Raw genomic sequence first — 18,598 nt, 5'->3', positions numbered from 1 at the left:
CTGTAATCTGTCATGGGCCCCTGTACCGCCTCGTCATGCTGCTGCCAGGTCCAGAGTGTGTCATGGGTCCCTGTATGGCCTCCCATTGCTGCTGCCAGGCCCGTAATCTGCCATGGGCCCCCGTACCGACTCCTCATGCTGCTGCCAGGCCCGTAATCTGTCATGGGCCCCTGTACCGCCTCCTCATGCTGCTGCCAGGTCCAGAGTGTGTCATGGGTCCCTGTACGGCCTCCCATTGCTGCTGTCTCCATCGCCACACTCTGCCATATGCCACTTTCAGGTCTCCTCACACTGCTGGTGGGTTCCATTTTGTCATAGGGTGCTGTATGGCCTCCCATTGCTGCTGCCTCCACCGCCACACTGTGGCTCCACACTCTGGTTTTGGCTCCGTGACTGCCCAAATGAGTGAAGTGTGCGGTGATTCTAAGATCGACGGCACTCATCTGCATGTCATACTGACTGACAGTATTATTTCTCTTCCCCAGCAGACTCCAAGGGCATTTAAATTAAAGGTACAGTGTTCTGCACTAATATAAAGGCTCTCTGAAGCCTAGAAACACCCTTTTATAAGTTAAATTCGCAGCGAATATATTCGACTCGAATCGAAATTTTTCCACAAATTCGCCGAATCAGTCGAATCGAATTTTTGAATACTTCGCTCATCTCTAGTTATATCCTCCAATACATCAGACTGCAGCATCTCAGCTAGCCGCAGACACTGGTGAGTATTTAACAGACCGTCCATCATACTTTGGCACCAACAGAGTACCTAGTAAACGCACTGCTCTACAAACCAACATGCCAATGGACTTTAAGCCAGGTCCGGCATTGAATGCCTTAGCAGCAACATATGTTCCCAAGTCACTCCACGTAAGTCCACCAACCGTCACAACAAACTCTGTTCCACTGTCAAGGTCCTACCTTTCCTCAGTTAGTGTCTCATTGCTCTCCTGGATACCGACTCGGTTTTGGCAAGACTCCTTCCTGGCTTCTGACTCCGGCTCTGGCGACCATCCTTCCTGGCTTCTGACCCCATTTCTGGCGATCATCCTTCCTGGCTTCTGACCCCGGCTCTGGCGATCATCCTTCCTGGCTTCTGACCCCGGCTCTGGCGATCATCCTTCCTGGCTTCTGAACCCAGCTCTGGCGATTATCCTTCCTGGCTTCTGAGCCCGGCTCTGGCGATCATCCTTCCTGGCTTCTGACCCCGGCTTTGGCGAAAATCCTTCCTGGCTACTGTCCTACTCAGTCATCCGCTGTTGCTGTTGTACTTGCATAGACTTTGTCTTGTTTTTGTACAATAAACCTACCTTTAATTGCATCTTCTTGTGTGTCTGGCTCCTCGCTCCCTGACACTACACGAATGCCATGAATCCTGACGGTGCAGATACACCCTTGCTCCCTATGTTGGTTGCCAGACTTGATCAGCAGGATCGCTTGTTGGATCAGTTCGCTCAGGCGTTGCAAACCCTACTTGCACGCACAGCGCACCTTGCTCCTGGTGCTATTAGGCCGGTTGTCACTCCTGTGGTCGCTTCCGCTGTTGCTTCGGTTGTTGCGCCTACCTCCGCATCTGCTGCCGCACCTGCGGTGCCCAGAGGCATGACTAGTTCAGCCCCCCTTCCACAGTGCTTTGGGGGTGAGCCAAGTCAGTGTCGGGGTTTCTTTAACCAAGTGGGCATATATTTTGAATTGATACCCCTCACTTTTCCTATGGAGAGGTCAAAGGTGGGCTTCCTAATCTCGCTGCTCTCGGACAAGGCCTTGGCCTTGGCAAATCCCTTATGGGAAAACGATAACCCTGTGATTCATGAGTTTGCTGGTTTTGTTGCCTCCTTCCGTACGGTATTCGATGTGCCTGCTCGCTCCGCCTCTGCTGCTAAGCTGCTCATGTCCATGCATCAGGGTTCACGAGCCGTTGCCAAGTACGCCATAGAATTTTGTACCCTGGCGGCAGAGGTGGGTTGGAACAATGAGGCTCTGGTGGCTGCTTTCTCTCATGGTCTCTCAGATGCGTTGAAGGACGAGATTGCAGCCAAACAACTGCCTGTGGAGCTCGAGGCACTAATTTCCTTCCTAATCCTGATTGACACCAGGCTCAGAGAGAGGCCTTCATTTAAGGAGCATCTGCGGAGGCCTCCTAACTGATTGGCGCCTATGTTTTCTGTCCCACCCGTTCCTCCCTCTCCTCCCACACCTCCTAGGATGGCTTGTCTAGCGGTGAGCCCATGCAGCTGGGGTTTGCTTGCCTTTCCGAGTGGGAGCCGGCCTCTCGGCTTCGGGAGGGTCGCTGCCTGTACTGTGGTCTCGGTGGGCATTTTCGGCAGTCCTGTCTGGGAAACGTTCGGACCTGAGATCCTGTCGGGGGCAGATCTTGGGTGGAGTTTCCTCGTCCCCGGTTTCCCGTAAAGATAAACCGCTAATCACCGTTGTCCTCTCTTGGGTGGAAGGCTCGGTGACAGCTGGCGGGTGACTCTGGGGCTGGCGGGTTGTTTATGGACAGTTCGTTTGCTGCCCACTACTCCATTCCTCTGCAGGCTCGAGTTACTCCATTGGTCCTTGAGGCGATAGATGGCAGGCCCCTGCAACTGTCGCAGGTTACCCACGAGACCCTGCCGGTTGAAGTAGCTATTGGGGCTGTTCACAGGGAGTTGGCCTGTTTCCAGGTAATTTCTTCCCTGCACTACTCCGTGGTTTTTGGGCTATCCCTGGTTTCAGAAGCACAATCTGACCTTTGATTGGCGGTCGGCCGAGATTCTCTCATGGTCTCCACAGTGTGGGGCCAGTTGCATCCGTGGACCTGTTAAGGTGTTGTATGCCTCCTCAGACTCTGTGTTGCCCACTGAATATGGGGAGTACCTGGACGTGTTTGACAAGGTGCACGCTGGTGCCCTGCCTCCTCATCATCCATACGATTGCGCCATAGCCTTACAACCCGGTGCCACTCCTCTGCGTGGCAGGGTGTATCCTCTTTCGGTTGCGGAGAATCAGGCCATGGAGGAGTACGTTGCAGATGCACTTTCCCGGGGGCACATTCGCAAGTCTACTTCTCCAGCAGGAGCTGTTTTTTTCTTCGAGAAAAAGAAGGGTGGTGAGTTGAGACCTTGCATTGATTTTAGGGGCCTCAATCGAATCACGATTAAGAATGCTTACCCAATTCCGTTGATTACAGAGTTGTTCAACCGCCTCAAGGGAGCAACGGTCTTTACTTAACTCAACCTTAGGGCTGCGTACAACCTCGTACGGATCAAGGAGGGCGACGAGTGGAAGACCGCATTCAACATCAGAACCGGCCACTATGAATCCCTGGTTATGCCCTTCGGGTTGTGTAATGCACCCGTGGTCTTTCAGGAGTTCATTAATGATGTCTTTCGTGATTTGTTGCAGCAGTGCGTGGTGGTTTACTTGGACAACATCCTGGTTTACTCTGTGTCTATGGAGTCTCATATCCAGGATGTTAAGCCTGTGCTGCAATGGTTACGTGAGAACGAGCTTTTCTGTAATCTCGAGAAGTGTGAATTTCACCGATCCCAGGTTGCCTTTTTGGGCTACATCATTTCTGCTGTGGATTTTTCCATGGACCCTCAGAAGGTTTTGGCGGTTCTGCAGTGGTTTTGTCCCAGTAGTCTTCGGTCCATTCAGCACTTTTTGGGATTCGCCAACTATTATCGGAAGTTTATCAGGAACGTCTCCACGCTGGCCAAGCCTCTCTCAGATCTGACCAAGAAGGGCAGTAATCCTCACGAGTGGTCACCCGAGGCCATCTTAGCTTTCAAAGCTCTGAAATCCACCTCTCTTCGGCTCTGATACTGTCTCATCCCAATCCTGGGTTGCCTTTTGTCCTTTGAGGTTGATGCATCTGAGACGGGAGTAGGCGCCCTCTTGTCTCAGCGTCGATCACCCGATGGACCCCTACTTCCCTGTGGGTTCTACTCCAGGAAGCTTTCCTCCGCAGAATGCAACTACCAGATTGGAGACAGGGAGTTGTTGGCCATTATTCAGGCTCTCAAGGAATGGAGGCACCTGCTCGAGGGTTCTGTGGTTCCGGTTCTCATTCTCACTGACCACAAGAACCTGACGTATCTCTCGGAGGCTAAGAAGTTGATGCCCCGTCAGGCCAGTTGGGCTCTGTTCTTGTCGCATTTTAACTATGTGGTCTCCTATTTGCCTGGCTCCAAGAATGTCAGCGCTGATGCCTTGTCGCAGCAATACTCTGAGCTGTCCAGGGAGGACTCTGTGCCGACCTCGGTCATACCTCCGGACCAGATCCTGGCTGCCATTCGTACCAACCTGACTTCTCCCCTTGGGGAGCTCAAACTGATGCTCCCCCTGAGAGACTGGCGGAAAGATGTTTCGTACCTGAGGGATTGTGTACCCGCTTGCTGCGTACCTACCATAATTCCAAGACTGACCGTCATCCAGGGAGGAACCAGTTGTCCTGGGTCGTTTCTCGGTTATTCTGGTAGCCATCTCTCCGTTCCGACATCGCCTCATATGTAGCGGCATGTTCGGTCTGTGCCCAGAATAAATCTCCATTGGGCCTTCTGCAACCCATTCCCAATGGGGAGCGTCCCTGGTCACACCTGGGCATGGATTTTATGGACCTCCCTGCGTCTCAAGGCCATACGGTCATTCTTATGGTCATTGATCGTTTTTCCAAGATGTGCCATTGTGTTCCGTTCAAGAAACTGCACAAGAACTGGCTACAGTTTTCGCCAGGGAGATCTTTCGCTTGCATGGGTTGCCCAAGGTGATTGTCTCGGACCGTGGGAGCCAGTTTGTGTCCAGGTTCTGGCGCGCCTTCTGCTCCCAGTTGGGTATCAAACTCTCCTTCTCTTCGGCCTACCACCTGCAGTCCAATGGGGCTGCGGAGCGTTCCAACCAGGCCATGGAACAATTCCTTTGCTGCTATATATCAGACCATCAAGACAATTGGGTCGATCTCCTGCCATGGGCAGAGTTTTTGAGGAACTCGGCTGTCAACTCCTCCTCCGGGATGTCTCCCTTCATGGCCAACTATAGGTTCCAACCCACTGTATTGCCTGAGTTGTTCTCGCCACAGGACATTCCGGCTGTGGATAACCATCTTGCTGCCCTGCGTTCCTCGTGGGGGCAGATCCAGAGGTCCTTGAAGGACTCAGCACAGTGCTAGAAGCTCCAAGCTGATTGTAGACAGTTGCCCGCTCCTTCATACCAGGTCGGAGATCGGGTGTGGTTGTCCACTCATAAGCTCAATCTTCGGGTGCCTGCACCGAAACTGGCTCCCCGTTTTGTTGGTCCTTTCCGCATCCTCCGCAGGGTGAACCCGGTTGCCTATGCCCTTGCTCTTCATCCTGGGATGCGTATCTCTAATGTCTTCCACATATCCCTGTTGAAGCCTCTGGTCTGTAATCGCTTTACTGCCTCTCTGCCTCGGCCTCGTCCTATCAGGGTTGACGGTCATGAGGAGTATGAGGTGAGCCGCATCCTGGACTCTCAGTTGGTCTGCAGTCGGGTGCAGTTCCTGGTCCATTGGCGTGGTTATGGTCCCGAGGAGCGTTCCTGGGTTCCTTCCGTGGATGTTCTTGCTCCTGCCCTCCTCCGCGCTTTTCACGCCCGCTTTCCCCAGAAGCCTTATGTTGAGCAGTGGAGGGGGAGGGGCCCTTGAGGAGGAGGTACTGTCAAGTCCCTACCTTTCCTCAGAGCTTGTGGTGCTCCATGTGCTGGCATCCATCTTAGGTTCTGCAAAGCATTGTGGGATCCTTTATGCCTTCAGGCCACTGCGGCTCCTCTTCCAGGAGGTGGTGGCTTATCACATTTAAGCCTGCTGTCTGCAGCTGCTCATTGCATTCGTGTCCTGTCTGTTGCATTGCAGCAAGCTCCTGTTAGTGTCTCATTGATCTCCTGGATACCGACTCGGTTTTGGCAAGACTCCTTCCTGGCTTCTGACCCCGGCTCTGGCGATCATCCTTCCTGGCTTCTGACTCCGGCTCTGGCAATCATCCTTCCTGGCCTCTGACCCCGGCTCTGGCGATCATCCTTCCTGGCTTCTGACCCCGGCTATGGCGACCATCCTTCCTGGCTACTGTCCTACTTAGCCATCCGCTGTTGCTATTGTACTTACATAGACTGTCTTGTTTTTGTACAATAAACCTACCTTTAATTGCACCTCCTCACTCCCTGACATCCACCTGCAGTCATGCACCCAAAATATGAAAAAACGGACATGTCACAGTTTGCTAAATACATGCTCCACAGAGAACTTGTTAAGACAGGCCTCACTAAGTTTGATGACAAGCCTGAAAATTACAGAGGCTGGAAATCCACTTTTAAGGCCACAATGAGTGACCTAGACATCAGTGCCACAGAGGAATTAGATCTACTCATCAGATGGCTAGGTCCCCAGTCTACTGAACACATCAAGAGACTCAAAGCAGTTCATATTAACAACCCTGCTGCAGGTCTTAATGCTGCTTGGGGCAGACTTAAACATACCTTTGGCAGCCCAGAGGCCATTGAAGATGCTTTGTTCAAAAGGTTGCAAAGCTTCCCAAGGATTTCTGCTAGCGACAATTTAAAGTTTCAAGAACTCAGTGATGTTCTATTAGAGCTTCAACTTGCTAAGGCTGACATCAACTTACCTAGTCTCAGTTACCTTGACACCTCTCATGGCATCAAATCTATTGTTCTTAAGCAACCATATGGAATTCAAGAAAGATGGGCAGCACTTGGATCAAAGTATAAGGAAGAACATAGAGTTGCCTTTCCTCCTTTTTCCTACTTCTGTGAGTTCATCAAAAGAATTGCAGATACTAAAAATGACCTCAGTCATCTTCTCAGTACACTCTCTTCAAAACCTGCGAACACATGTATGTCGCACAGAGACCGTAGAGATCCAGCTTTAGAGAAAAGGACTAATGTTCTACCTGCACCTGCTGCAGTTCTTGAAAAGACTTATCAAAACAAGAGAATTGAGGACCCAAATCGCCAATGTCCAATACATAACAAACCACATCCACTTGAAATGTAGAAATGTATCAGCATCAAAAAGAAAACCCTCCAAGAACGTAAGGAACTTTTGAAATTTGGGGTTTACTACAAATGCTACGTCTCCACAGAACACTTTGCAAAGGACTGTAAAGCAATCATCAAATGTATAGAGTGTGACAGTGATGACCATGTGCAAGCTCTTCATCAATATTTGCACAACTACTACGCTCACAAACAATCTTCCTGAGGCACAGCAAGGTGGGGAGCACCCAGATCAAGCAGCACCTACCACCCCAGTGTTCTCTACATGTACAGAGGACTGTGGAGAAGGATTCTGCGACAAATCTTGTGCAAAGATATGCTTGGTCTGTGTATACCCCAAAGGTCAACGTGAAAAGGCCATAAGACTGTATAATATTCTGGATGATCAGAGTAACAGATCTCTTACAAGAAAGCAGTTTTTTGAACTGTTGAACATAACTGGAGATGCTCTGCCAATACTCTAAGCACTTGTTCCGGTACTACAGAAGTCTTAGGTAGAAGAGCCAGCGGTCTTGTAGTTGCTCCTCTGAATGACAATGTGGAAATACCTTTGCCCACTATCACTGAGTGCAACCAGATTCCAAGCATCAAAGAGGAGATCCCTACTCCGGAAACTGCTTTTCACCATTCTCACTTAAAGCACATAGCCAATCAAATACCAGCCCTCGATGAAAGTGCCGATATCCTGCTGTTACTTGGTCAAGACAAGAAAAGGACATAAGCGCCTCTAAGTGCAATAAGTCTTTTTATTCAAGTCTAAATGTAGAAACACTCACATGTGTGAAGTAATCATAAGCTTAAAAACTGTGGCTAACAATAGTTAAGGGTGGGGTGGTAACCCGGGTGAAGAGCCGTCATCTTACTGCCATGTGGGGAGGTCAGCTCTCGGCTGGAACAGCGTGGTGGCTGGAGGGGAACAGCGGTGAGGCCGGCTGGCGTGTACGTCCTCCCTCAGAGCCGGATAGACCACACGCTGGAACGCAGCGGCGGCGTGGCCGTGATGACGTCAGATCCCAGGGTGCACTGCGACACGTTTCGGAGCATGCGCTGGCCGTGGAAGGCGGAAGTGCACTCCTTTTTCAAGCAGGGGGAGGTGGATGAACAGGGGTGAATATATGGGAATGTGAGTCTAATTGATCAATTAACCAATTAACCAGTGATTGACCATTGCTGCAAGGTGAATAGTGTAAAGTCATGGATGTTAAATGAGGGGGGGGGGGGGGTAAAGGAAACCAAATGGAAAAAAGAGAGGATGTAGTAAATAAGAAAAAAGAAAGAAAAATTATGGAAAAAAAAAAGTGAAAAAAATGAATAAAATGAAAATGACATTAATAAAAGATTTTTGAACAGTTGAAAATCGAAGAAGCTATGTGAAAAAAGTTGACGGGGGTAATAAGAATACAAAATAAAAAAGGAAGCAGAGCTAAAAAAAAAAAAAAAAAAGTCAAAAAATTACCGAATTAAGAAATTAAAAAATTAAAAAATGTATAGTGGTATATATATGTTATAAGATTAAAATTAAATGATTAAATTTACAAAATTTGTGAGATTAGTGGGGTAAAAGGTTCACCTTGCAGCACTGGGACATCAATTATGTAACAGTAGTGAGCAGATATTTAGTGGTAATACAGCATGATTGCAAGGTGGGATATGGTTATGGCTCTACAGGAGCTTCATAATAATTATAACATATATACATGTTGCTAGCGGGTATATTGATAATGGGTGTTAACATGGTAGGATGATAAACATATTGGTAATAGTACATGCAAATGACATTATAATGAGTAAATTACATTGTAAAAATAGTAAAAAATAGAATAAAATATAAATAATGAACAAAAATTTATTAATAATAAACTAAAAATTGGATTAAAAATTTGAATAAAAAAAAATAATTTGATTAAAAAAAAAAATCGATAAAAAAATTTGATTAAAAAAAAAAAGAAAAAAAAAAGGAAAGTATCATTGTGAGCGTTGAGTGGCTATGAATGGGAGATTGTAGTGTTTATAGTTTAGTGTTAATGTCTAATTCCTCGTTGAGTCCACCTGGGGACAATGTATCTAATGTAAATATCCAATAAGTTTCTTGTGAACAGAGTTTTTTGAAATGATCAGACTCAGAGAGATTGTTGTGTATGGATTCTAAGACCCATACTTGTAGGCCATCAGTGGATTTTTGGTGATATTCAAGGAAGTGGCGGGGTACGCTATGTTTGTCTTTACCATCTTCAATAAGACGTCTGTGCTCGCCAAACCTGGCGCGGAGGGGTCTGATGGTGCGTCCCACATATAGGAGGCCGCAAGGGCAGGATATACAATAGATCACATGATCAGTGGAGCAGTTGTAAAATTCTTTGAATGAATAGGTTTTACCTTTTGTGGTGAAGTTTTTTTGTCCGTGTTTAACGAATTGGCAAGTTTTGCATAGCGCTTTCTTGCATCTATACATACCGACAACAGGTATGAGGCAGATTGTGTTGGGTGTGTTGGTGGGTAGGTTATATTTGCTGGGGGCAATCTTGTTTTTAAGGTTGATGGCTTTGCGGTAGGTGTATTTTGTTTTTTTTATCTAAAATGTCTATTAAATGTGGATCCTGTAGTAGTATCGGCCAATGTCTATTGATGATAGACTCCATTTTGTGAAAGTTGTTGTGGAATTTGGTTACAAATCTGACCTGGTTGGGAGGCTCTGTGCTATTGTGTGTTTGGGGTCTACCCTTGCGCTAGAAGGAGTGGGCCTCATCTACTAGCTTGTGTGGGTAACCTTTGTCTAGGAATTTCTTTATTAGAATGTCGCTCTGGAGATTGTAATCTGAATCTGTGGTGCAGTTTTGTCTGAGACGACAGAATTGTCCTTTAGGTATATTTTGGATCCATTTGGGGTGGTGGCAGCTGTTGAAGTGGAGGTATGAGTTGCCAGATATGGGTTTGAAGTGTTTTTTTGTTAGTATTTGGAGATTGTCATGGTATAATTCGAGATCTAGGAATACAAGAGTATGTTTGTGGTGAGTAGAGGTGAAGGACAGTCCAAAAGGATTTGAATTGCAATGGGTTACAAACTGGTCTACGTGTAATATTGGTCCATCCCAGATGACGATAATGTCATCTATGTAGTGGCCGTAAAAGATGATGTGGGCGGCAAAGGGGTTATTGTGCCATAGAATGAGAGGGGGGATGGGTTGTCGTGGTATGGTGTGTTGTTGTGATGTTCTAGATGTGGGGGGGAGGACTAAATCTATGAGGGCGGGGATGCTGTGATTTTTCCAAGTGAAAACTCTATTGTGGTTGTAGTTATCTAGATCTCTTTTAAATTTGGCAATTCTGTTTGATACTATGAGGTTCTCTTGATGTTTGGTGTTCTTTTTTAGAGTTTTTAGCCACTGGGTGGGTAATTTGTGTCCGCTGTCTAGGAATTCTTGTAACATGATTTGGATATGATGTGTATGCTGTTGGAATTTGGTCTCTCTTTGGGAGATGATGACTTCTATCCACTTGGTGGTACAAAATTCAGAGAGATTTTGCCAATTTTTGTGGTTTGTAGGATCCAAGAAGGGGCAGGCCTTTAAGATTCTCAGGCCTCTAGCGGTAATCTTGTATGTAAGATATTGATTGAGGAAGAATTTGTCCCACCATTGGTGGTTGGCGATGGAAATGAGTCTAATTTTTTAAATTTTCCCCCAAAGAGATAACGTGTCTTCCTTGGTAATATGGCAAGATCAGAAAATAAATCAGATGGAAAGAGGGCAAAGAAATTGTCTAGGATATCATATCTGATTGCCTCAATATCGTGGAGTAGCTCCATGATGACGGTGAATGGATGGAAAAGTATTCAGTAGTGTATGAGAGAGAGGAAAAAAAAAAAAAAAAATGAAAAAAAGAGTGGTTAATTGATACGGGTGGACGCTGTAGGCAAAGTGATGTATGGGTACATCGCTGCCTACACCTGAGTTTCAGGCGCATGTGCCCACCCCCGCTGACACCCGTTGTACACAGCGGGAGCCTGTCAGCAAGTTCCTTGCCTATGAATCACAGCTGGGACCTGCTGATCGGCTGTGTGCAATTACAGCCTAGAGCTCTGTGTTGGTAAATAACACAGAGCTCTGTACAGAGGGCACAATCTGTCAGTTTATTATCCCTGGGAAGCATAGGTAAAAAACGTATAGATTGTTTAGGAAAAGCAGCACACTTTACATACATTACAGGCACACTTTAACCCTTTGGTTGCACTAGATGTTAACCCCTTCACAGCTAGTGCCATTAGTACAGTGACAGTGTAGAGTATTATCACTGACCAATGTATTAATGTCACTGGTGATGTCAGTGGCAGTTAGCTAGTGTTAGTCAGTGTCAGATTACCGGTCACACTCCCATTATAAATTGCTGATCACCGCCATTAGTAGTAAAAAAAAAATTCAGTATATATACCATAGTTTGTAGGCACTATAACTTTCATGCAAATCAATCAATATACACTTATTGGTATTTGTTATGTAGACATGTAGCAGAATACATTTTGGTCAAAAGAAATTAGATTTTTTTTGTATTTTTTATGTTTTATAACAGGAAGTAAAAAAAGTTTTTTTCAAAATTTTTTTATATCTTTTATATTGCAAAAATATAAAACCTCCAGTGGTGATCAAATACCACCAAAATAAATCTGTATTTGTGTAAAAAAAAATTATATAAGTTTTGTTTGGGTACAGCATTGCATGACCACACAATTACCAGTTAAATTAGTGCAGTGCTGTACAGCAAAAAATGGCCTGGTCATAAAGAGGGTAAAATCTTCTGGAGCTGAAGTGGTTACAGAGATTGTACATTCAGATTATATTGTGTAGAGTCAGCTTAAAATGGTTCTAAAGGATGAAGGTTTTGTTTACCTTGATGCATTCTCTGCAATAATGTAAAAAAACCTGAATGCAGCTCTCAAACCTCTAGCATTAACCCCTCGCCTACCGGTACTTTCACCCCCTTCCTGTCCAGGCCAATTTTCATCTTTCAGCACTGTCGCACTTTGACAATTGCGCGGTCATGCACCCATATGAAATTTTTTCATTTTTTTTCACACAAATAGAGCTTTCTTTTGGTGCTATTTAATCGCCACTGGGGTTTTTATTTTTTGCACTGTAAACGAAAAATGAGCAAAAATGTTGAAAAAAAAAGGTTTTCATTGTTTCTATTATAACATTTTGCAAACAGGTAGTTTTTCTTCTTCACTGATGTGCATTGATGAGGCTGCACTGATAGGCAGCACTGATGGGCACTGACAGGCAGTACTGATGAGGCGGCACTGATAGGTATCATTGATGGGCACTGATGGGGCGGCGCTGGTGAGGCTGCACTGGTGGGCATTGATAAGGAGGCACTGATGATACAATGATATGCGGCAATGATGGGCACTGGTGGCACCGATGGGCACTGATGGGCGGCACTGATGGGTACTGATAGGTGGCACTGACTGATAGCATTGACTGGAGGCACTGACAGATGCAGCTTCTGGGCAGCACTGATGTACGACACTGCTGGGCACTGATAGGTGGCACTGCTGGGCACTGATGGCTGACATTTCTGGGCACTGATGGGTGACACTGCTGGGCAGCACTGATAATCTGGGCCTATTAGTGCAGATCTCCCCTGTCACATTTGTGGTTATCTGCATTACTTTCCTCATGCTGTGACAGTGTGAGGAAAGTGCTTCCGATAACTGAATTTTCGTTGTAATCTGCTGTGTCATTAGAAACAGCTGATCACGTGGTAAAAGGTCGCTGTGATTGGTCTTTTACCTCATCACATGGTCAGCTGTGTCCGTAGAACACAGCGATCACTGGCAGCGCCGGGTGTGCGCTGCTGGGGGTGCGAAGAGGGCACGTTCTGGGAGGACGTCCATGGATGCCCTCCCAAAACTGGACAACCGCGCTGTAGCCGTATTTCAGCTATAGTGCGGTTGGGAAGCGGTTAAACACACAGACCAATACCACTGTTAGAAGTTTAACTAAACCACCTGCTCAGCCTTTCAGGACTCGAGCGCCAAGTGACTGTAACAACCACCAGGTACCACCATAAACAGTGTCCACCCACATCTGTGGGGCGACATTTCTCTAATAAAGTTAAAGCTGTGACAAGGGGAAGAAGGGGAGATGACAGCTTGATTGTAGATTCACTGTTGTACCAGACCACAGATGTTGGCACCTATAAAGCAACAAACATCAACCAAATTGGTTGCTTGAGTGACTTTCAAATTTAGTTTCTGTAGCACCTTCCTAGTTTAGCTAGGGAGAGCTAGAACCTGATGGTTAGTGAGGAGCTGATTAGCAGGCTAGCCCCTCTGGAATTTCCCCCTGCTCTGAGGCTTTCGGACGAGGGCCTTGAATCCCTCATGAGGAGTGGATCTGAGGAGTGGCTGGCTACACTCTTAAGGGACCACAGCCAATCCCCAACAGGAGGTTTGGCAAGGGGCTGGGATTTCAAAATATATACAGTCATGGCCGAAATTGTTGGCACCCTTGATATTTCTCCAGGAAATCATGTATTTCTCACGAAACGTATTGCATTAACACATGTTTTGCTATACACATGTTTATTCCCTTTGTGTGTATTGGGACAAAACAAAAAAAGGGAGGAAAGAAAGCAAATTCGACATAATGTCACACAAACCTCCAAAAATGGGCTGGACAAAAGTATTGGCACCCTTTCACAACTGCGGATAAATAAGAATGTTACAAGCATGTGATGCTCCTGTAAACTCACCTGGGGCAAGTAACAGGTGTGGGCAATATAGAAATCACACCTGAAAGCAGATAAAAAGGAGAGACGTTCACTTAACCTTTGCATTGTGTGTCTGTCTGTGCCACACTAAGCATGGACAACAGAAAGAGGAGACGAGAACTGTCTGAGGACCTGAGAACCAAAATTGTGGCAAAATATCAACAATCTCAAGGTTACAAGTCCATCTCCAGAGAACTAGATTTGCCTTTGTCCACAGTGCGCAACATTATCAAGAAGTTTGCAACCCATGGCACTGTAGCTAATCTCCCTGGTCGTGGACGGATGAGGAAAATTGATGAAAGATTGCAACGCAGAATAGTCCGGATGGTGGATAAGCAGCCCCAAACATGTTCCAAAGACATTCAAGCTGTCCTGCAGGCTCAGGGAGCATCAGTGTCAGCGCGAACTATCCGTCGACATTTAAATGAAATGAAACGCTATGGCAGGAGACCCAGGAGGACCCCACTGCTGACACAGAGACATAAAAAAGCAAGACTACAGTTTGCCAAAATGTACTTGAGTAAGCCAAAAGCCTTCTGGGAAAACGTCTTGTGGACAGATGAGACCAAGATAGAGCTTTTCGGTAAAGCACATCATTCTACTGTTTACCGAAAACGGAATGAGGCCTACAAAGAACAAAACACAGTACCTACGGTAAAATATGGTGGAGGTTCAATGATGTTTTGGGGTTGTTTTGCTGCCTCTGGCACTGGGTGCCTTGACTGTGTGCAAGGCATCATGAAATCTGAGGATTACCAAAGGATTTTGGGTCGCACTGTAGGGCCCAGTGTCAGAAAGCTGGGTTTGCGTCCAAGATCCTGGGTCTTCCAGCAGGACAATGACCCCAAACATACGTCAAAAAGCACTCAGAAATGGATGGCAAAGAAGCGCTGGAGAGTTCTGAAGTGGCCAGCAATGAGCCCAGATCTAAATCCCATTGAACACCTGTGGAGAGATCTTAAAATTGCTGTTGGGAAAAGGTGTCCTTCCAATAAGAGAGACCTGGAGCTGTTTGCAAAGGAAGAGTGGTCCAAAATTCCGGGTGAGAGGTGTCAGAAGCTTATTGATGGTTATAGGAAGCGACTGATTTCAGTTATGTTTTCCAAAGGGTGTGCAACCAAATATTAAGTTAAGGGTGCCAATACTTTTGTCCAGCCCATTTTTGGGGTTTTGTGTGACATTATGTCATATTTGCTTTTCTGCCTCTGTTTTATATTTGTTCCAATACATACAAAGGGAATAAACATGTGTATAGCAAAACATGTGTTAATGCAATACCTTTTTTGTGTGAAATACTTGATTTTCAGGAAAAATATCAAGGGTGCCAACAATTTCGGCCATGACTGTATATATATATATATATATATATATATATATACACATACACACAGTTGTGTTCAAAATAATAGCAGTCAGACATTACTAACCGGATCAATCACTGTTTTTGGTAGAAACGATATTTCTACATGGCAAATAATTTACTAGCAGGTGTAGTAGAGTAATAGAAATCCAACAGACCCAACAGTCATGACATGCATGCTGCTGATTCTGTGTATTTGAATCACTAATTGAAAGGGGCATGTTCAAAATAATAGCAGTGTGGAGTTCTATTAGTGAGGTCATTCATTCTTTGAAAAACAGGTGGCAATTATTGCCCTTATTTAAGGAAGGAAGGCAGCAAATGTTGTACATGCTGGTTACAATTGCATTTCTCTCTGAAATTCTGAGAAAAATGGGTTGTTCCAGACATTGTTCAGAAGAACAGCGTACCTTGATTAAAAAGTTGATTGGAGAGGAGAAAACATATAAAGAAGTGCAGAAAATGATAGGCTGCTTGGCTAAAATGATCGCAAATGCTTTAAAATGGCAACCAAAACCTGAAAAAAGTGGAAGAAAGCGAAAAACTACCATTCGAATGGATAGAAGAATAGCCAAAATGGCGCGGACTCAGCCAACAATCAGCTCCAGGAAGATGAAAGAAGGTGTAAAGTTCCCTGTGAGGACTGTTACAATTAGAAGACGCCTATGTGAAGCCAAGCTATCTGCAAGAAGCCCCCGCAAAGTCCCACTGTTGGAAAAAAGACGTGTGCTGAAGAGGTTACAATTTGCCAAAGAGCACATTGACTGGCCTAAAGAGAAATGACGCAACATTTTGTGGACTGATGAAAGTAAGATTGTTCTTTTTGGGTCTAGTGGGCGGAGACAGTTTGTCAGACGACCCCCAAACACTGAATTCAAGCCACAGTACACTGTGAAGACAGTGAAGCATGGTGGTGCAAGCATCATGATATGGGGATGTTTCTCATACTACGGTGTTGGGCCTATTTATCACATACCAGGGATCATGGATCAGTTTGAATACATCAGAATACTTGAAGAGGTCATGCTGCCTTATGCTGAAGAGGAAATGCCCTTGAAATGGGTGTTCCAACAAGACAACGACCCCAAACACACCAGTAAACGTGCAACATCTTGGTTCCAGACCAACAAGATTGACGTTATGGAGTGGCCAGCCCAATCCCCGGATCTTAATTCAATAGAAAACTTGTGGGGTGACATCAAAAATGCAGTTTCTGAGGCAAAACCAAGAAATAGAGAAGAACTGTGGAATGTGGTCCAATCATCCTGGGCTGGAATACCTGATCACAGGGGCAGAAGTTGGGTGACTCCATGCAACACAGATGTACAGCAGTTCTCAGAAACAGTGCGACTACAACCAAATATTCATGAAGTCATTCAAAGGAAAGCAAAATCTTCAAACATTTTTCACGTTATATAGTGAATGTTTGAGTTTGTAAAGAAGAATACAAACACTGCTAATTTTTTGAACCGTCTAATACTCACTTTTCTTCAACTTTTTTAGAGGAACAACACAAATTTGATCTATTTTTCTTCATGTTTTGATTTGGAATAGAATGTGTTGTGTTCCCAATGCATTTGTGTGGATGGAAATAAAAGCTATTAGAAGGATTTTGAGCTTTATTCACTTTTTTTCAACACACTGCTATTATTTTGAACATAACTGTATATATATATATATATATATATATATATATATATATACTTCATGTTGAAATGTGTTTTTGTTACAAAATATATGAAAAGTATTTTTAAAAATACATTTCCAATATACTGTATCTCTTTAAAAATACAACTCTACATTTTTGGAATGTGAAAATATATGTTAAAATGACTTTTTTATATGTTAAAATCTGAAGAATATATTAAAAATATATATATTTTTAAAAATAAATTTGTTTTAAATATATTCTTTAGATTTCTTCCATATCTCCTGCACATATTGCTCACTATCATATTTCCTGCACACCTCTTGTACACATTGTCATGCCCTCCATACTCCTCCCCTGTAAATATTGCCTGCTTTCTCCGAACTCCTCTCTGCACATACTGCCTACCGTCATGCCCTCCCCCATTCCACTCCTACACTCCTTACCATCATATGATCCTTACTTCTTTTCTCTTACACATACCTGTCATCATCATACTCACAGCACTCCTCTCCTGCACATATGCCCCTATGTTCTATCCTGTGCACTATTCTCCTGCACATCTTACCCAATAAAACAAAGATTAAATATTGCTGGTAATATACCTAACCTTGCCTGTTTTGGAATGGGCACAAATTTGCCAGTAATTGAGAAAGACAAACATTTTCAACATTTTAGAGCTAAGTTACATGTTATATAAATAGTATAAAGATGACGGAATTTGAAAGTTTTCATTTCCTTGAAATGTTGTCAAAAACTGAGATTTCTGTAAAATGTTGCAATTTTGTCAAAATTAATTAAAATCAATGGAGAAGGTGAAATAAAAGATGATATTGGTGTTTTTTTAAGGGAACAACAGGCTTTAAAATGCTTCTAACAGAGACAGCACTTATAACTATTCTGGACCTTTTCCTAAAGTGGTTGTAACGGCTGAAGGTTTTTTACATTCTGTGTGTAGCTCCCCCCCCACTCAGACCCCCCTAATACTTACACAAGCCCCATATCGATCCAGCGATGTGCACGAGAGCAGAGGCTCTCCCAGGTCTCTCCCTCCTCATTGGCTGGAACAGTCAGAGCCAATGAGGAGGGAGTGGGGGCAGGGCAGAGCCATGCTCTGTGTGTTATAGACACACAGAGGCGGCTCAGGAGCGAGTACACACGAGTCCTCTCAGAGTAAGCGACTTGCTAAGGGGGCATTCAGTAAGGAGGATGGGCCAGGAGCGCCGGCAGAAAAACTGAGAAGAGGAGGATCAAGGCTGTTCTGTGCAGAACCATTGCACAGAGCAGGTAAGTATAACATGTTTGTTATTTATTTATTTTTTTAAATGTGAGCCTTTAATATCGCTTAAAGTGGCTCTCCAGTTTCCCTGCAAAAAATTAAAAGTCAAATAATGTAGTTGCTGTCTTTTCTTGTTCAAATATTTTATTATTTTAACAGGAAAGGGTAGAATAGATGAGACAGAAAAGATATACATTTCTCATACAATGAGTTATTCCAGGGGTATAATATTGGACATCAAAAAACAGTAACAAGTAAAAACTAATATGTGGGGGGGGGGGGGAGAATAGGGAAAGGTATGCGACTCCACAGTTGAGAGAAGGAAAACGTAGGGTTTGTGGGGGATGGTACCAGTGTAGATTGATGTATTTGTTACGGAATGAGAAGAGAATTATCAAAGTTAGACAGAAGAAAGTGTTCTACCCAGAGGTCCCAAATCATCCTAAATTTAGGGATGGTATCTAAGATTGTGGCTTCTACTTTTGCGTGAATCATAGCCTGGGTTACCTTATTTTGAACTACTGTGACGTTT

Source organism: Staurois parvus, unplaced genomic scaffold, assembly GCF_062004578.1.
Source record: "Staurois parvus isolate SC_StPar_1 unplaced genomic scaffold, SC_StPar_1.0 ptg000887l, whole genome shotgun sequence".
Lineage (NCBI taxonomy): Eukaryota > Metazoa > Chordata > Amphibia > Anura > Ranidae > Staurois > Staurois parvus.
Note: the sequence above shows the minus strand (reverse complement) of the source record.